Here is a 21,555-nt window from a genome sequence, read left to right on the forward strand (position 1 = left end):
AGTCAGTGGCACACAAACGATGACAGTGGTACATAAACCCTGGGGCCCAGATTTAACAACATTCATCTGTGCTTTTCAATTTATTCTTTGAATCATTAAACTCTGTCAAGTCGAACTTTCTAGGCTGTTTCATAAAAAAAACCTGTGTTGTGGAAAATGTATCCACTTTAGTATGGCCACATATCACCTATAAATGAAAACATTAAGCCCTGCCAACACCACACCTTTAATTTTTCCTGTCTTTCCGAAGACCTTGGAAAGTCAGCATTTTTCTAATTAAAAACCACAGAGTATTCTATGAAAAACTTCTGACTCTTTGGTTTCTCCAGTGGAGAATCTGATTCAGTAGGACCGGCAAAGAGAGCCAGGGAATTGTGTCAAATATTAGCTCCTGCCCCTGCCTCCAAGGCTCTATTTGATTTTCTCTTTGGATGCCCTACGTAGTTAACAGAAACTTAGCTAGCTCTGATAACTCATACCATGAAAGTCATGAGCCAACATCCTGACCTAGGTGGTATTTGTCAAAATCAAACAGGCTAAGTCAGTCCAGAGGCTGCGGCTATGGCTGCAGGGGTACCACCTGCGGAGAAACTGCAAAGATGCTGTCCGTGTGCATTGCTGCGGCCGTGTTCACGCCCTCCCTCGGCGGGCCGGACTGGTCTCCAGAAACGTTTTGGGTTCATCTTTCATTGCTGCAAGGAACCTCCATGCCTTTAGCACTCATCTTCAGAAGATTGGGGCTGCTGAGATGTCCTCTATTCTTGAATAGTGTATTCTTGGAGCTGATACTTCTGTTGACCTTGAAGAAACTGGGCATGTCTTAAGTATTGGTGATGTGGGCTGAGGAATGTTCAAGCAGAAGACATGGTAGAGTTTTCTTCAGGCTTAAAGGGTATGTCCTTGAACTTGGAACCTGACAATGTTGGTGTTGTCATGTTTGGAAATGATAAACTAATTAAGGAAGAAGATATAGTGAAGAGGACAGGAGCCATTGTGGATGTTCTAGTTGGTGAGGAGCTGTTGGGTTGTATATTTGATGACCTTGGTAATGCTACTGATGGAAGAGGTCTAAGTGGTTCCAAGACCCGTAGGTGAGTTGATCTGAAAGCCCCTGGAATCATTCCTCAAATTTCAGTGTGGGAACCAATGCAGACTGGCATTAAGGCTGTGGATAGCTTGGTGCCCATTGGTCGTGGTCAGTGTGAGTTGATTATTGGTGACCGGCAGACTGGGAAAACCTCAATTGCTATTGACACAGTCATTAACGAGAAACGTTTCAGTGATGTATCTGATGAAAAGAAGAAGCTGTACTGTATCTATGTTGCTATTGGTAAGAAGAGATCCACTGTTGCCCAGTTGGTAAGGAGACTGACAGATGCAGATGCCATGAAGTACACCATTGTGGTGTCAGCTACGGCCTCAGATGCTGCCCCACTTCAGTACCTGGCTCCCTACTCTGGCTGTTCCATGGGAGAGTATTTTAGAGACAATTGCAAACATGCTTTGATCATCTGTGATGACTTATCCAAACAGGCTGTTGCTTACCGTCACATGTCTCTGTTGCTCCGCCAACCCCCTGGTCATGACGCCTATCCTCGTGATGTGTTCTACCTACACTCCCAGTTGCTGGAGAGAGCAGCCAAAATGAACAATGCTTTTGGTGGTGGCTCCTTGACCGCTTTGCCAGTCATAGAAACACAGGCTGGTGATGTGTCTGCTTACATTCCAACGAATGTCATTTCCATCACTGATGGACAGATCTTCTTGGAAACAGAATTGTTCTACAAAGGTATCTGCCCTGCCATTACTATTGTTCTGTCTGTCTCGTGTCGGATCTGCTGCCCAATCCAGGGCTATGAAGCAGGTGGCAGGTACCATGAAGCTGGAATTAGCTCAGTATCGTAAGGTTCCTGCTTTTGCCCAGTTCAGTTCGGACCTTGATGCTGCCACTCAACAACTTTTGAGTCGTGATGGGTGTCTAACTGAGTTGCTGAAGCAAGGACAGTATTCTCCCATGGCTATTGAAGAACAAGTGGATTTTATCTATGTGGGTATAAGGGGGTATCTTGATAAACTGGAGCCCAGCAAGATTACAAGGTTTGAGAAAACTTTCTTGTCTCATATTGTCAGCCAGCACCAAGCCCTCTTGGGCACTATCAGGGCTGATGGAAAGACCCCAGAAGAATCAGATGCAAAGCTGAAAGAGATTGTAACAAACTTCTTGGCTGGATTTGAAGCTTAAACTCCTATGCATTCACATCAAATACCAGTCCAGTTTTGTCATTGTGTGTTCTAGAAAATTAGTTCCATTTGTAAAAGTGTTACTCTCATATTCCTTATGTACAGAAATCACATGAACAATAAAAGTTCCGTAATGCATAAAAAAAAAATCAAACTGGCTAGTTCTATCACACACTATGTCTTTCATTACACAAGTTTGGAGAGAATTCTGATCTTAACAAAATGGATCCCATATTGTTCATCAGTGAAATTTAAACCTCATCAATTATTGTAATGAAACATGGATTAAGCATTAGATGTAGAAAGAACATAGTGACATAGGAGCCACTGTGAGCATAGCTCACCACAGCTCTCCTTAAGCTTTCCTTGGATCTGAAATTACTATCCCATCAGTCTTTGAAGTATCATCAGGCATGGGGTTAAGGAGAAAGGGACTCTAGACCACCTCCTGCTCACATCACAGTGTTTTGGCTCCATTTCTACTTAGAACTTGGTGGCTTGAATTATTCACTTGGCCCCTTGTAAGCACAATCTATTCAGGATATTTTGTCTTCCACATGTTTGTACGTCATTGTGCTGTGCTCATTACTATAATCTTTGTTGAGATGCAGACTACCACTGCTTCAAAGTTCAAAATTTAGAAAGAGTAATCTTGCCAAACATAACCTGTGTGCACTAGGCTCTGTTTTCTCTTAGTGGGAGATTCTAACTATTCTCCTGGCAATGAAAAAAAGGGGAGGATTGTATTTATCTGATGTTCCTGTTCATATGACGTATCTGTTTGTTTTTCGAGACAATAAATGTAGCCTAGTAATTGAAGCACTTAAAATCTCAAAAATCAAGAATTTGATAATACAAAAAACAAGAAAATAGGAGCTAAAATTTTACTTGATTACAAAATTAACAAGTTTGTTCAAAACAGATATATTTATTTTGATCAAGATGAACTACAATGTGGAGTTAAAACATACAATTTGCCGGGCGCGGTGGCTCACGCCTGTAATCCCAGCACTTTGGGAGGCCGAGGCGGGTGGATCACGAGGTCAAGAGATCGAGACCATCCCGGTCAACATGGTGAAACCCCGTCTCTACTAAAAATACAAAAAATTAGCTGGGCATGGTGGTGCCTGCCTGTAATCCCAGCTACTCGGGAGGCTGAGGCAGGAGAATTGCCTGAACCCAGGAGGCGGAGGTTGCGGTGAGCCGAGATCGTGCCATTGCACTCCAGCCTGGGTAACGAGAGCGAAACTCCGTCTCAAAAAAAAAAAAAAGAAAAAAAAAAAAAAAAAAACATACAATTTATAGCAGTCCATTTTCTCTAAGACTTTGTGTTTTACTTATCTGTAAGCAGGCTTTTTTACAGTAAGCACATCTAGCAAGGTTTTGGGGGAGCTCACTCACGAAAATTGTGAAGAACAAGTCTTTCAAATATCAAGTGAGAAATATAACAGTATAGTAAATAAAATGTATATGTAAATGTAATTCTAACAATATTTAAAATTCACCTCAAACTGGGATGAAAAGTGGCTTTCTACTAAATTTGGGATGCAGTGTTGTTTGTTGTTTTGGAAGTATTCCTTGAATCGATGTATCTGTGGTATTTCAAGTATCTGGAATGCTGATTTTAACATAGCAGACACATAGTAAAAGATAATTTTGTGAACAATTAAATAATGAACCTGGAGAAATCAATGGTCCTGACAAAAGACAATGTCAGCAAATAAATCAGAGGTATTAAATATTCAATCATCTAAAAACGTGTTAACTTGGCAGTTGATTTCACATTTAAAATGCATTTGTCAGATATCATGAAGCTTTTTTTCAGATTTCAAATCCCATTCTTGACAATTATAAGCACAGATTTTGCCTTTATGAACATATCTATTCTGGAAAGATGTATTTAACAATACAGAATAATTATAGAAGCTTATTAAGATCTTGGTTCCCAGGCCAGGCGCGGTGGCTCAAGCCTGTAATCCCAGCACTTTGGGAGGCCGAGGCGGGTGGATCACGAGGTCAAGAGATCGAGACCATCCTGGTCAACATGGTGAAACCCCGTCTCTACTAAAAATACAAAAATTAACTGGGCATGGTGGTGCGTGCCTGTAATCCCAGCTACTCAGGAGGCTGAGGCAGGAGAATTGCCTGAACCCAGGAGGCGGAGGTTGCGGTGAGCCGAGATTGCACCATTGCACTCCAGCCTGGGTAACAAGAGCGAAACTCCGTCTCAAAAAAAAAAAAAAAAAAAAAAAGAAAAGAAAAAAAGATCTTGGTCCCAAAAAGAGTTGGAGTTTATATGTTACCTCTATTTTTTTTTTTTTTCTGAAATTACCTGGGAATGGTTTGCATAGTATCAAAAAATAGCCTCTTATTTTGTTCTTTTGTTTTTATATTTGTTATCTGTTTTTATATTTATTATCTATTTTTGGTGGCCTTTATATGTTTATTTGATTATCCAAAGTTTAAGTATCTGGCCTGGTACTATATTAATTGATACAGAAACTTTTAATCCTTGTGTTTTCTAGGTTTTCAGTTATCACATTTTTGGTGTGCATCAAAATATGCCAAAGCTTCATAATTGTTTCTTATAAAATGTAGTAGATAGTAATTTTAATGGTTCTATAGGATTACATTAAAGCCCTATACCAGCTTATTTATATTATTCATTAAAAACAAGTAAACTTTTGATAATCTCCAGATTTAACTGGTCATACAATCTGCATTTCACATGCTAATACATTTATAAGGACTAGTGTCTGTATTCATAAGGGATATTTTCTTTTCCTGTAATGTCTTTCTTTGGGTTTGGTATCAGGGTAATTTTAGCCTTCTAGAATGAATTGGTAAATGTTTTCTCCTTTGTAAAAAAAATAGTTTTTGAAGTCTGGCACTGAGGCTCACGCTTTTAATCCCAGCACTTTGGGAGGGCAAGGTGGGTGGATCACCTGAGCTTGGGAGTTTGAGAACAGCCTGACCAATAAGGGGAAACCCTGTCTCTACTAACAATACAAAATTAGCTGGGCATGGTGGTGTATGCCTGTAATCCCAGCTACTTGGGAGGCTGAGGCAGGAGTATTGCTTGAACTCAGGAGGTGGAGATTGTGGTGAGCCAAGATTGTGCCATTGTACTCCAGCCTGGGCAACAAGAGCAAGACTCTGTCCCAAAAAAAAAAAAAAAAAAAAAAAGTTTTTGAAGATTTTGTAATTAAAAAATATGTTTGGTAAAATTTACCATTGATGGCATCTGGACCTGAGATTTACTTTGTGAAAACATTTTTCATTACTAATCTCTTCAGTTTTCATAGATGTATTTATATTTACTATTTATTCTGGAGCCAATTTTGGTAATGTGTGCTTTTCCAACAATTTGTCTGTATTATATAAAACTTTAAATTTATTTTTATACTTATTAATATTCTTTTATAATATCTTTAATTTCTTTACAATTGGTAGTGATGTTTCTGCTTTTATTCATCAGTTTTTTTTCTTTTTAGTTTATTTTAGATTCCAGCAGTACATGTGCACCTTTGTTACCTAAGTAAATTGCGTGTCACTGAGATGTAGTGTAACAATGATCCTACCACCCAGGTAGTGAGCACAGTATCTGATAGGTAGTTTTTCAATCCACATCCCACTCCAATCTTCCCTCTTCATGTAGTCCCAGTTTCTATTGTTGCCATCTTTATGTCCATGTGTACTCAGTGTTTGGCTCCCACTTATAGCTGAGAACATGCAGTATTTGGTTTTCTGTTTCTACTAATATGCTTAGGATAATAGCATCTATGTTGGTGCAAAGGGCATAATTTCATTCTTTTTTATGGCTGTGTAGTATTCCATGGTATCTATCTACCACATTTTTTAAATCCAGTCCACCGCTGATGGGCACCTAGGTTGACTTCCTGTCTTCACGACTATGAATAAAGCTGCAATAAATATACAAATGCATGTGTCTTTGGATAAAAAAAAAAATCTATTTTTCTTTGGTTATATATCCAGTAATGGGATTGCTGGGTTGAATGAGAATTCATTTTGTGTTCTTTCAGAAATCTCTAAACTGCTTTTCACAGTGCTGAACTAATTTACATTAGCACCAACAATGTTTAAGCATTCCCTTTTCCCCAAAACCTTCCTAACATCAATTGTTTTTTGGCTTTTTGATAGTAGCCATTCCGACTGGTGTCAGATGGTATCTCATTGTGATTTTTAATGCATTTCTCTAATGATTAATGATGTTGAGCATCCTTTCATATATTTTTTGGTTGCATGTATATCTTTCTTGGGATAAGCATCTGTTCTGTCATCTGCCATTTTTAAATTGGGTTATTTATTTTTTACTTGTTAAATTATTTATTTTAGAGTCATTTAGTAGTACCAACTTTGTATCTCTGTTTTCTTTTTCTTTTTTTTTTTTGAGATGGAGTTTCGCTGTTGTTACCCAGGCTGGAGTGCAATGGCACGATCTCGGCTCACCACAACCTCCGCCTCCTGGGTTCAAGCAATTCTCCTGCCTCAGCCTCCCGAGTAGCTGGGACTACAGGCATGCACCACCACGCCTGACTAATTTTTGTGTTTTTAGTAGAGACGGGGTTTCACCTTGTTGACCAAGATGGTCTCAATCTCTTGACCTCGTGATCCACCCGCCTCGGCCTCCCAAAGTGCTGGGATTATAGGCGTGAGCCACCACGCCTGGCCTCTGTTTTCTTTTATGTCCAAGAATTTTTAAATTTCCTTCTGAATTTCATTATTTAGCCAAAAGTCATTCAGGAGCAAGTGGTGTAATTTCCATGTAAGTGGGTGGTTTTGAGAAATCTTGGTATTGTTTTCTATTTTTATTGTATAGTGTAATACAAGAGTATTGTTGGTAAGATTTTGATTTTTTTTTTTTTAATTTGGTGAGACTCACTTTATTGCCAAGCATTTGGCCAACCTTAGAGTATGTCTCATGTGCAGATAAGAAGAATGTATGTTCTGTTGTTGTTGGGTGGATTATTCTATAAATGTCTATTAGGTTCAGTTGGTGACGTTTTGAGTTTAAGTCTAGACTACATTTGTTAATTTTCTGCTTCAGTGATAATGTTGCCAGTTGGCTGTTGAAGTATCTTACTACTATTGTGTATTTGTAAATATTTCTTCATATGTTTGCAAGAACTAGCTTTATCAGTCTGGGTTCTCCAATGTTGCGTGCATATATATTTAGAATCGTTAAGTCTTCTTTTTTAATTGATCCCTTTATCATTAATAATGTTATTCTTTGTCATTTTTGATCATTGTGGGTTTCCAACTAAAGTCTGTTTTATCAAACTTTCATCTTTTTTGGTTACCATTAGCATATTATATCGTTCTCCATCCCTTAACTTTGAGACTGGAAGGGTGTCATTACATGTGAGTCAGAGAGTTGGGTCTTGCTTCTTTATCTACCTTAACACTCTATTCTTTTTTTTTTTTTTTCCAAGACAGAGTTTCACTCTTGCTACCCAGGCTGGAGTGCAATGGCATGATCTCGGCTCACCTCAACCTCCGCCTCCTGGGTTCAGGCAATTCTCCTGCCTCAGCCTCCTGAGTAGCTGGGATTACAGGCACGCGCCACCATGCCCAGCTAATTTTTTTATTTTTAGTAGAGACGGGGTTTCACCATGTTGACCAGGATGGTCTCGATCTCTTGACCTCATGATCCACTCGCCTCGGCCTCCCAAAGTGCTGGGATTACAGGCTTGAGCCACCGCACCCGGCCCTCTATTCCTTTTAAGAGATGCATTTAGCCCATTTATATTCAAAGTTAGTACAGACAGGTGAGGATTTGATCCTGCCATCATGTTTTTAGCTAGTTGTTTTGTAGACTTAATTGTGTGGTTGCTTTATACTTTCAGTGACCTATGTACTAAGTATGTTTTTGTGATGTAAGGTATCATTCTATTACAAGACTTATTAAGAAATTACTTTAGGCAGATGAAAAGGGCAAAAGAGTCTTCAGTAAAGCTTTATCTTTTAATTAAAAAACAGCCCCCAAAACATTTTTTTCAAACAGAAAGCAGCCTGAAGAACCAAATCTGTAAATTCAAGTGGCTAAAAGCCAGTTGTGCCCAATATGGAAGTTCCTGCTCCCTTTTCTTAGTTGCCACGTGTGTGGGTATCATGGCAAGTGGCCAGGTAGAAGGCATGTGTGCAGATACGGTGACTGGCCAAGTAGAAGCCACATGTGCAGATGTCATGGGGACAACCAGGTAGAAGCCACATTTGCATAATAAAAGGTTAGGGTGTGAGCGCCGGTCTTTTTACTCACTATGTGAATGACATACCTGGTCAAACAAATCCCCTGGACCCTATGCAAACCAGACACCATCTCCTTGAGCCTCCCAGTATAACTAACTGCTTTCTGCTGCAAGTGGGCTTATTCCATTCACAGTTCTTCTCCCTCTGTACAGGAGAGCTGTTCTCTTCTTTCTTCCTTCTTAAACTTTCCATTCCTTAATCTACCCTATGTGTCTTTCTGTGTTGCTAATTTTCTCAGTGCCAGACAAAGAAACTTGGATGCTTCCCCAAAAAAGCAGAGCCATTTCAATTCCTTCTTTTTGTTTAAAATGCACTTAAGAACCTTTCATAAGGCAGATCTGGTGACAATACATTCATTTAGTAATTGCTTATCTGAAAAAAATATATTTCTTATTTACTTATGAAGCTAAGTTTAGTGGGATATGAAATTCTTCATTGGAATTTCTTTTCCTTAAGGATGCTAAAAATAGGTCCCTAATCTCCTCTGGCTTGTCATGTATCTACTGAAAGTCCTGCTGTTAGCCTAAATAGATTCCCTTTGTTAGTGACATGTCCCTTCTCTCCAGCTGTCTTTAAGACTCTTTCTTTCATGTTGACCTTGGGGAATTGATGACTGTGTCTCTTGGGGATGGTCATCTTGTATAGTATTGTAACCAGGAGAGTGTACCTAGGTCCCAGAGCTTGGAGGTTCTTGGCCTCTCTAACCCTGAAGAATGGGGAAAGGGGCCCCGAGGTGAACTGAGTTTGCTGTTCAAAGAAATATCATGGACCCAAAGAGTTTTGTGGAGGAGCAATTTATTAGACAGAGAGAAAGAGAGAGAGACAAAGAGAGAGAGAGAGAGAGAGTTTCCATGCTGTTCTGGGAGGGGAACCCAGAGTGGGAAATCCATTCAGGTAAGGAGCAGCTGAAGTTTTAACCCTTGAGTTATTCCCTCCCCATTCATGTTCTTGTCCAATGAGAGGAGTTCTTTCAAACTTCCTGTGGAGTGATTGATCTTTGACTCTGATATAACTTCCTTGGCTAAGTACCAACAGGCTCTTACCTGAAGAGTGAGAGTAACAGACCTTACCTGAAGGACGCTTGCCCCAGGCACCCTCAGTCCTGCTGCTGGTTTATCAGGTTAGCCACTTCAGGCCCTGGGAACCTTCATCCCCTGGGACAGTGTGCCTTCCAGCGATCCCCTTGGCACGGTGGGTCAAGATGAGGAGAAGGTTCATTCCTCTGGGGACAACCTTTCTTAACGTGTCCTGGTAGGCTGCAGTGGTGGCAAGCTCTGCTAGACTGGTGGCTAACCCAAGTCTCTCCCTTTTCCAAGCCCCTTGAGTCTGCTTGCCTGAAGGCCATGACTAGGGCTGCAGCCTTTCTCTTGTCCCTCCTGTCACTTTCAGCCTGTTCCTCCTGGTCTCTATTATAGAACACTGAAGTTGCTAGATTTAGTAATGATTGTAGACTCTGGCCCCAAGGCCAGCTTCTAGAGCTTCCTCCTAATGTCCGCTGCTGATTGCATAATAAATTTGTCTTTTAGTATTACTGACTCTTGATGGAGTCTGGTGACAGGAGAGTATGCTTTCTTAAGGCCTCCTGTAACTGCTCAAGGAAGGCTGTTGGGTCCTGAGTTATAGTGAGTAACATTGCATAGTTCATGGGCTTTTTCCTAGTTCACCGTAATCCCTCAAGTATGCAAGTTAATAGGTTCCTACAGCTCCAGTCCCCCTGTTCTGAGTCAAGATCCCAGCAATGATCCATGCTAGGGACTGCTTGTCTACCTGTAGGGAATCTATCCTTCTCCTCTGATGTCATTTGGTCATGTACTTGACTAAGGTACCAGGTGTTCCCAAACTCTTAGGGTCTGACTAAGCAATAACATGACATCTTTTCTATCTAATTCAGAGGACTGACCTAGGCCCTGCAGAACATCTATGTACTTGTCCAGATCATCTGAAAATTTTCCTAAGTCCACCTTGATTTGCTTTAAGTCAGAAAGTGAAAAGGGAGTATGTACTTTGGTTGGGCCAAATTCTCCTCCTACGGCCTGTAGGGGGCAGCGTTGGGGCATCCTAGTAGCCTGAGATGCTTTGGCCATTTCAGCCTTCCCTGACTCCTCTTGGGTTACAGGAGCTGAGGAGACCTTGTCCATATTGGTGTAGGGAGAAGCCACAGGGAGTTCTAAATATGGGGGTAGTTCCGAGGAGGGGCCAGTAGGGCAGAGGTTACAAGCCTTACAAAGCTGAGGATTATCCCTTAGAGGAAAGAAAACTTGCATATAGGGGACCTCAATCCATCTACCTTTCCTCTTACAGAACAGGTCTAATTGTAGAAGGGTGTTATAATTTATACTTCCCTTAGGCCAGGTTTCTCCACTCGGCAGAGTGTATCACGGCCACATGGTTTGGCAGAAAAGGTGAGCTGTTTCTTCTTCAAAGATTGTGTATCAAATTGGTCCCAGTTATTGAGAATACACTTTAAGGGTGATTTTGCCTTGGGAAGAGTAACACCCATCTGAAATTGAACACAGGGATGCCCGCATCCCTGGGTATTCCTTGCGACTGCTAGCCCTGGGGTATCCCCCAGTTACAGCACCTTGAAGTTTCCTTGCACCCCAGAGGCGTGGTCATCTTCTGGGCCCCCTCATGTGCTGGGTTTAATCACACTACCAGCATCATGGGCACACCCTCACTGTCTAATGTCCTCTTTGGCCACCATAAGGACATGGGGACTGCTGGGCTTAGTGTCCCTGTACCCCCAGCACATCCTTGAAGAACTAGGCCAGTGGGGCTTGGGTGATGGGTGCCAGTATTCCCTAGCAAGAGTTCAGTTAGCATGGGCCTGAACATAAAACTTCCCTAGAAGGATAACCTCCTTGAGAGGGGCCTCTAAGCACAACAATCTTAAAGAAGATAATAGTTGGCCACATGGCCGAGGCCAGAACAATGCCCTCGGGACCTGAGCCTTCAACCCTACCCCACTTTCCATCATAGGAATATGCCCTAAGATTGTGGGGCCTGTCATGAACTATTTGAGCCTCACACCAGGTCTGACTATGGTATTCTAGATGGAGAAGTTCTGCTGTACAGAGAGCAAATCCTAGGCAAGACAAATTGTACGTTATTATATTCCGGCAACACTCACTTAGATTGGGAAATTGTGGGTGCCAAAATCAAAATGAGCTATAGCTTCCAGTACCCTCTGATAGACTCTGGCTCTGTTAGGACATAACCTAGCACAGAAGACTAAGGGAACTGGCCCTCTGTATTTATACTGTAGGAGGCCCTCGTAGGCATAAGCCTGAGGGCACCATGGGCAAGGATACCTAGACTGTCACCCCAAGAGCCTCAAAGTCCTAGCAAGAAGGGAAGTAGCCTCGTGTGTAGGAAATATCTTAGAGAAAAGAGCCAGGAAGAAGTTTGTCTCATGAATATCTGGACTTAGGAGGTTGGGGTCTGAAAGGCTGGGCGTGGCTCACATAGGTGGCTTTTTCTTAGGATGTCTAAGCAGTGCCACAACCTCAACCTGACTGAATCAGGAGTTTGGGACTGCTGTTCTTTCCTCATACTGACCTTCAGCTTGGCCCAGAGGAAGAAAGAACAACAACAAAGGGAAGCTGGTTCGGGGCTGACCAATGCTCCCAGTTCCAAAGAGCCAGGGTTTGTTAGAGAGTCAGTTCCCAGAAAGCCTGACATCCATGTCTAGTCCAGCAGCCATGCTAGTCTCACTTAGATGGCCAACAGGCACCCAGATTTTACCTCCTTAAAAAATTTAAAAGAAGAGAAAGGACAGATTAGCAAACAAAAGGGGTCCAATATTACTCACTGCTCTGAAGTGAGTAATATTTTCTGCCAGTGTCTCCTGGCTGGCTCACCAAAAGATGTAACCGGGGAAGCATACCCAGCTCCCAGAGCTTGGAGGTTCTTGGCATTTCTAACCCCAAAGAATAGGGAAAGGGGCCCCAGAGGTGTGGTGAGTCTTCCATTCGAATAAATATCGTGGACCCAAATAGTTTTGTGGAAGAACGATTTATTAGACAAAGAGAGGAGTTATTTCACACTTCCTCTGGAGTGATGGATCTTTGACTCTGATACCAGATTGGCTCCTTGGCCCACAACTCTGAGTTACAGAGCCCCCTCCTCCCAGAACTTTCGGCGGAGTTTTGGGATAAAGAGCCCCACAAAAAACCCCACCTGGATTTCCCTACCTGGCCCATGTGCAGGAAAGCCAGAGAAAGAACTTTACATTGGAAACCCCTCTGATCCCTGGATGGAGGCATGGAGGAGGTGCTCAAAAGAAATCTCTGCATTTGAAACCACACCGCTCACGGACCTGGGAAGAGAAGTTCTTCAGTATCTTGTAGGAGTTCTCTGAATTTCCTGCATTTTCATGTCAATCTCTCTAGTAAGACTGGGAAACCTTCATGAACTATATCTTCAATCATATTTTCCATGTTGCTTCCCCTCACTCCTCTTTCAGGAGTGTGTGTTTTTTAAGTATCTTGTCTTTGAGCTCACTGATTCTTTCCTCTGCTTGGTACATTCTGATATTGAGAGACTCTATTAACTTTTTAGTCCAGAAAACATATCTCAGTTCCATGATTTTTGTTGGATTTTTAAAATCATTTCAATCTGTAAAATTACCCTTATACATTTTTGAATAGTTTTTCTGTGTTATTTAGGAGATCACTTAGTTTTCTTGAAACTTATCTTTTGAATCATTGATCAGAGAGGTTGCCTATCATTGTTTCATTTGGGTTAATCCCTATCTCCTTCTGTTGTTCATATGGGAGACTATTGTTCTCTGTTTGCTAGTCTTACTTGTGGATGTACAACCATGTTTTTGTCTTGAAGCATTAGTTATTTATTCCTGTCTTCTCTGTCTGGCTTCTTTTGTTTCTTGTTGGATATGTTTGCTTCAAGATACTTTTGCAGTATACCTATTAAATTTTTTTTTGCTATGTCACTGCCTCTTTACAGCATACATTAGTGCCTTAAACCTAGAGTTCCCTCAACACAAGCAAATGTTCAGAACACAGTATGTCTATATGAAGGAGGGCCCAAAGAGGATACCCCAGCAGTGTGTGTAGACTTGCAAGGGGTCTATACCCTAGAGAACCATAGAACATATTTCCTATAACATGGTTCTGATGAGCAGTAAATCTGATTTGGAAACTCTTTCAGCTGAGTTATAGAGCAGAGTTTTCAGGGCTGGATTAATCATCATAGAAATGTAAATCTAAAACATAGTAAGATACCATCTTATACCAGTTAGAATAGCTACTATGACAAAATCAAAAAATAACACATGTGGGTGAGACTATTGAGAAAAGGGTATACCTTCACACTGTTGTTAGGAATGTAAATTAGTTCAGCCACTGTGGAAAGCAGTTTGGAAATTTCTAAATAATGCAAAATAGGGTACCATCTGACCCAGGTATCTCATTACTGAGTATATACCCAAAGGAAAATACATTGTTCTACCAAAAGGACATATGCACTCGTACATTTATTGTCACACTATTCACAGTAGCAAAGGCATAGAATCAACTTATATGTTGATTGCATCAACAGTGGAGTGGATAAAGAAAATCTGGTAGTTTTACACCGTGGAATACTTCAGAGCTATACAAATGAATGAAATCATGTCCTTTTACCAGTATGCACTAGTATGTTCATAGTAGCACTATTCACAATAGCAAAGACATGGAATTAACCTAGGCGCCATTCATAGTGGATTGGACAAAGGAACTATGGTAGATACACATCATGAAATAGTGTGAAGCCGTAAAAAGAGCAAAATCTTGTTTTTTGTTTTGTTTTTTGCAGCCGTTACTCTAAGTGAATTAACACAGGAATAGAAAGCAAAATACCACATGACATCAGTAAGTGGGAGGTAAACACTGAGTACACATGGACACAAAAGTGGGAACAGTAGACACTGTGGCTACTACAGGGAGAGGGAGGAAGGGGGAGGTGGGCTGAAACCCTACCTATCGTGTACTAAGTTCACTAAGTGTGCAACACGATCATCAATACCTCAAAAATCAGTATCATGCAATATACTCCTGGAATAAACAAGTACTCTCTGACTCAAAAATATAATAAAATTATTTTTTTAATTACAAGTTAAATAAATAAATGTTATGTGAATAAACTAGCCAAAGATAAGTTTGAATTAGACATTTTTGTGAAATTGAAAAACTCTACTATGGAGAAATATAGAGACTGATGTAATTGAGCTCCAGTGATTTTTCTATAGCCTCAGCTCAGTAACCTCAAACTGAATCTGCATACTGTTATCGTGTTAGAAACTTATAATAAGTATCAATGACTGGAATCTAATGTAGAAAATTGAGTCACAGTCTTGGGCAATGAAATTCAGCACTGATATAATCAAATAGCATCCAGGTGGTTTTTATAAATCTATGTAGATTTTAAAACTTGCGGTTCTAGTCATATTTGTAAATGGTAATTTTTGAAATTCTACTTTTCTTACCTTAGTTTTCTTGACTACACAGCTCTCATGCTTAGAAGGCTTTTGCAGGTTTTATCTGTTTTAGGATCAATAAATAGGCTTATCATTTTCTTTCCTTCTCATTTGTGTCCATCAGATGAAATTGTCCATGCCATGACTTCCTGCTTTAGATATTGCTGAGATAACCTCTGTATGAAGTAAGTTCTCTGAAAACTTCCAGGACACTTGATTCCTCTGTGCCATATCTCTCCTGGCTCATTTGTCTTCCTTATTCAGAGATCTATAAAAGAGACTCCTCCCGATAGTGAAGTAGCTAAGGAGGCAAGAGTGAACAAGACAGTCAGTTTTCTTTTGCACCAGTCCTTCTTGCGGTGAGTAATTTGGGGCATATGATATGGTGCCTTTTATGTGTAGAATTGCTGTCAGGATTTTTCCAGATACTGTCTTTCTAGTAATAACTGTTCCAGCTTCTATAAAAGATAAACTGAACTCTCAAAATTGCATTTGGGTACTAAATGCCACACAGAAAGTTATCCTAAACATTTTCCCACACATATTTGTTATCGTGCATTTTTTGTTGTTGATTTTAGGGGTACAGGAGCAAAGGAAATAGTCTCTAATGAATAGAAAAGAAATGCAGAATCTCAGGAGCTGTGACTGTTCTCACATCTAATGAAGAGTAAAGGGCTATAGAATCTCAGGAGCTGTGACTATTCTCCCAAGTGAGAGGGTACAGGAAATGGTCCCTCTATCTTATTGTGTTCATTGAAGTTTTATAGGACCTGTGTCATAAATATTCTGAATGTTTCTCTGCAAATTTCTTTAAGGGAGAGTGAGGGAGCAAAATGGCTCACTTCTCATTGTGGATCCAAGCCAGTCTTATCATCATGTTGGCACTTTATTTTTCCTCTGGTGAGTACATTTTGTAATCCTAGGTTCACTTCTCACGTTCTAGGACTGCAGGCAAGATATGATATTACATAGGAATAGAATTGGTTGTTGCATTTGTTTTAGTATACTTGAATTGGCAAATCAAATAAACACAGGACAAATGCCCTTTAAAGTGACATTGGTGAATCCACCTCCCCATATTACATAAGGAGTAAAACTCTATAGTTAATATGAATGGCCACTGAATTGAGTTTAAGTACCTCAATTAAATTATTTATCTGCTGTGCAGGTCATATTCTTCAGTGTAATTTGTTAGAATAAAGTTTCAGGTTTGATACTTTCAGTTATCAATTCTAGTATCAAAATACAGTATCAAGTAAGTCTCATTGATAACTTCTGGGATAGTCAATATGCCTTAAATTCAAAAATTATCTATTACTGTTAACTGCAAATGAAATACATAAGAACTGGAAAAACATTGAAAATAGAGCAGAAAGCTGATGCTCAATTCTGATTGAATTCTCTCTATATTTGCAAGTTATTGTCTTCCTTTGTCTTCAGTTTCCTCATCTATAACATGCAGATAACAATGAAAATGGTATCTTCAAGGGAAGGTTTTATGGAGTTAAAAGATGTAATGCATTTGAGACTGAGTGATATCAACTGTAGGAATCAGGGCTACTCCAGTATTTCCATCTGACTTTCCTGTACACAGTCAGTGCCAGAGGAGGCTCACTTCCTGGTATACTTTGCTCATTGAAAGACCTGCATCCATATTATCTTGCAAGACATGTGGATATATCATAGGTGATACTAAGTTATTTAATCTTTCCTATTTGTGCAGATACTGTAACATCTCGGTTGCCTGACAACAGGAAGCCAGTAAGTTATCTCAACTTTTTTAGGAAGTCAGAAACATTTAATATTTATAAAATATTGTTATTGTGTAATTGTTATATGGAAAACTTTTACTATGTATTAAAAAGCAGAAGTGTCAGTTATTGCCTCTCTTTTGGAGGTGCTATAGAAATTCCAGCACTCCAGAAGTGTTCTTATTGATGCAGACATTCCTCTTCATTAGCTTTATGGTACTATATGTCATGGAACCACAAGAGATAATCTAATTGTTTATATTTTAGCATTAAATTTTTCCCAGGATTTTGCTATTACATATAATGCTTTAGTAAATAACTTTGTACATACGTATTTCCAAAAGAAATTTCTAGATGTGGGAATCCTAGGACAAAAGGTAAAAATATAGGTAATTTTCCTAGATATTGCCATAAATTTAACCATATTGGGAAAAAATTCTCTAGTTTTCATTATTATTAAAAGTGAGAGTGCCTTGGCCTTCACAGATTTGTGACCAGAGTGTCCTGTCAAGGATTTTTTATTTGCTTAAATTTGTGGGTTATATGTATAATTTTGTTACATTCATACATTGTGTAGTGGTGAAGTCAGAACTTTTAGGGAATCCATCATCCAAATACAGTATATTGGATCCATTAAATGATTTGCATCATCCTTTCCACTCCCCCACTCTGCTGAGTCTCCATTGTCTATCTCTGTCCACGTGTCCACACTGTTTTGCTCCCACTTACAAGTGTGAACATGTAGTATTTGCCTTTTTTTTTTGCCTGATTTGTTTCACTTGATAATAGCCTCCAGCTTTATCTATGTTCCTGCAAAACATCTGATTTCATTCTTTTTTGAATGACAATTAGTATCCCGTTGTGTATATATGCATTTTCTTTGACCAAGCATGCTGATGAACACATGGGTTGATATGATTCCTTTGTTATTTTAAATAGTGCTCTAATAAACGTGAATACAGGTATGTTTTTGATATAATAATTTCTTTTCATTGCATAGATACCCAGTGGTAGGACAGCTGCAGTGAATGATAGTTCCCCTTTCAGTTCTATGAGAAATCTCCATTCTGTTTTTCATAGAGGTTTTGTTAATTCACTTTACGATCCTCAGTGTTTAAGAGTTCCCCTTTTGCCACATCCTCACCAACATCTGTCATTTTGGCATAAGTGTGCTGGAGCATTTGTATGCTTTCCTTTGAGAAGTGTCTATTTTTGTCCTTTACCCAATTTTTAGTAAGATCAACAGTAATTTTCTTCAGTTTTTTTGAGTTCTTTTTAAATTCTCAATATTAGTCTTCTGTAACTCTTCCTATTTTGCCTTGCATCAGTGTGCCTGTCACATTTTTCTTAATTATTTTAGCTTCTTGTTTATTATTTTCTCAGGAAACCTAAATTTTGACATACTACTTATTAAATTTGCTGTATTCACACATGGCTTTATGTTTGTTAAGTATCTTCTTTGTGCTTGTTAATAGCAAAAATTAAACAATTTTTTAAACTTTTTGTTTAATTTGGTTATTTAGAGCTTTTAATTGTAAAACATTTTTATCATTTCATTTTTTGTTGATAAACATATTTAAAGCTGTGAGTTTTCCTTTGATCACTGCTTTGAAATGCATCAAATTGATCCAAATGCATCAAATTAATTTTATTTTGATAAGACTCTAATTTCATCATTTATTTTCCCTTTCTCTCAAATGTTGTTGAAAATATTCTTATTTTTTCCCAGCGTGATGGGAGTTTTGTTTTCTGATATTGTTATCAATTTTTTTATTGTATTCAATTGTGATTAGAATGCTACTTATATTACTTTTACTGAACAGGGCTTATTGATTATTCATTATAATCTAATATAGAACAATTTTTACGAATGTCAGCTGTGTACTTGAGAGGAAGGTATATGACTATTATCAGAGTATATCATATGATATATATCCATAAATCTTTATTATGTTTCTTGTTTAATCTCACTATTCTAATCTGTTTATTATGCACTGATCTGTCTTACACTGTAGATGGTGTGTTGCAATCTCCTTCTATTATTGTGTGTATATCTACTTATGTTACCTCTATGAGTTTTTGTTACATATTTGTGCCTTCTCAGTTATGTAATATATATTCTCAACTGTTATATGTTTCTTATGAATTGTAGCTTCTAGTATTATAAAGTAATATTTAATAACTTTTAACTTGAATTCTACTCTGTTTTACAGTGGAAATTGAATACATGCTTTCAGATTCTATCTTTACACTTGGCATATATTTGCATATCTTTTTATTTTTAATTTTTAAGTTCCCTTAATCTTGGGTGTATATTATATATATTCCATACATTGGATGTTTGTATGTCTGCCAAATCAAAAATGTGTTTATTTTAATTAGTGACTCTCACTTATTGACATGTTCATTCTCACATATTGATATGACATGAATTTGGCCTCAATAATTGTACATAATGTTTTGTTAAAATTGCTATGTTTTTATGCTATATTATTGTTACTTATCTCCTGTGTGATTCTTTTTTGTGTGTTCAATAATGCATTTCACATTAAGAAAGCTTTCATTATTTTTCTAGCAATTAGTCTTGTATTTACACCAAATGCATATAGTTCTCTGCTTTTTGAAATATTTATTTATTTATTTATTGAGTGTGTCTTGTTTGTTTGCCTAGGTTTTATAGTATTTCTTCCCTCTTGCCCATTTCCTATACACAAGCAATAATTTCATTAGACTCTCTTTATCCTTCCATTCTTTCTCTTCTTAAAAATTGTAAGATGTAACTTTTTCAGAATGCATAAACTTTATATTTCACATTTTATCACTTGTGTTTTAGTATTAAATAAAAATTAAATATATTAAATGCCCATGATCATTCATTTGAAAAATGGCAGCCAATTATCTCTTTTTAGATAAAGCTTTCCCATTAGTAGGATGCAAAGTTCAGTATTATTTAAGTAAGTGTAGTTTTCTTTTTTCCTCAATATTCATTGAGATCTTTTTTTTTACTGGGCACGTTTTACTTTAATATTTATTTCTTTTTTTCAACTTTTAAGTTCAGAGGTACATGCACAGCTATCATAAATATATGTGCACATGTAGGTTCACTGCAGTACTTTTCACAATATTTATTTCTGACATATGTTCACTTTAACTTGTAATTCTTTCTTGATTTCAATCAAGTATTATTTCACATATTTTTCATCAAGTCAATTTCTATTCTGAACCTCAACTTTAAATTCAAGGAGTTTGTTTTAACATACTGAATTATTTACTGGAGATCATTTAATTGATTTTTGATTGTTTCATTAAAGTTTTCTTCTGCTTCATGGATTTCTAGTTTTGAGGCTAGGAATTTTGGCTGCAGCTATGTGACTCTCAATTTTTTTTCTTGTTTATTTTCTTATAAATGTTTGATGTAGATTAAGAATATATTCGTTTCCTATATTGTTTACACAGTGCTTGTCAATGTGAGTTGGTTTACATAGTTCCTAGTGAAAAAGAGCCTTTTTCAGTCAATATGGCCAAATGTAGTTACTTCAGTAAGGTAATGACAGGTAAGTGACTGTGTGTGTGTGTGTATTGTTATCATTTTGCATTATTTACTTCTCTTTTATATTGCATTATTCTAAAAGTCCTCCACATGTTCCTTTTACTTTTACCAAACTTTCTCTTAAGGATATCTTTCTCCCCTCACCACCACTTCCCAACTTTTTTTCTTTCTTCTCATGGAGAGATAATGGCTTTCTCAGAGTTCCACATTTAATCTCTCTTACTTTGTATATCCCTCCCTCTAAACATGTCCTTGACTACAGGTCTTCATTACAAAGTTTAGTGAATGATGGGCTTTCACTAATCGATTTTAACTGCATCTTAGGTCTTCAGCTCCCCTCTTCTCTTTGTAATTTATTACAGGATATATTTTTTTTCCTCGGTGGCCTCCCTTCAGCCCTCTTTCACCATCCACCGTACCTTGCAAGAAGCTTGCTTGCACTGGGAGTTCAAGTAATAATTATTTCAAAATTTGGTGATTGTTTTATACACCTAAGTAATAAATGGAGTTTTATTATGTCTTCTAGTATGCTGAATACAAGTAATTTATGTGGTTTTATTAGTTCTTCTTATTAACTAAGATAGTTTTTGGATAATTCCACTAGAGATTTAGGTGGTCCCATTACCTTTGGGCTATGTGGAAGTTCAATACATTTTTTAACATATCATTTAAATTTCTGCTGTCAGTGGTTTTGTTTTTAATTTTAAAAAAATTGTGTAGGTACATAGTAGGTGTATATGCATATAAGCTACATGAAATATTTTGATGTGGCATGCAGTGGTGTAATTTTCACATCAGAATAAATGGAGCATCCATCTCAAGCATTTATCCTTTGTGTTACAGGAAATCGAATAACTCTTTTAGTTATTTTAAATGAACAATACATTATTGTTGACTATAGTCCCTTTGTTGTGCTATTAAATACTAGATCTTATTCATTCTATCTAACTCTATGTTTTATAGCCATTAACCATCCCCACTCTCCTCTCACCCTCACTACCCTTCCTAGACTCAGGTAAACATCATTCTACTTTCTATCTTCATGAGTTCAATTGTTTTAATTTTTAGCTCCCACAATAAGTGAGACAATGTAAATTTCATCCTTACGTTCCTGACTTCTTTTAGTTAAGAGCATGACCTACAGTTTCATCTATGTTGTTGATAACGGGAGGATCTCATTCTTTTTAATGGCTGATAGTAGTTCACTGTGCATATGTGCCACGTTGTGTTTCTTCATTCATCTACTGATGAACACTTTAGGTTGCTTT

At 38.2% G+C, this 21,555-nt stretch overlaps 1 pseudogene; it reads left to right on the forward strand.

Annotated features, from left to right (window-relative positions):
- LOC104652341 (ATP synthase F(1) complex subunit alpha, mitochondrial-like) overlaps window positions 1–21,555 on the forward strand; it is a 134,354-nt pseudogene that overhangs the window by 107,011 nt on the left and 5,788 nt on the right.

This window comes from Saimiri boliviensis, chromosome 1 (assembly GCF_048565385.1).
Source record: "Saimiri boliviensis isolate mSaiBol1 chromosome 1, mSaiBol1.pri, whole genome shotgun sequence".
Classification (NCBI taxonomy): domain Eukaryota; kingdom Metazoa; phylum Chordata; class Mammalia; order Primates; family Cebidae; genus Saimiri; species Saimiri boliviensis.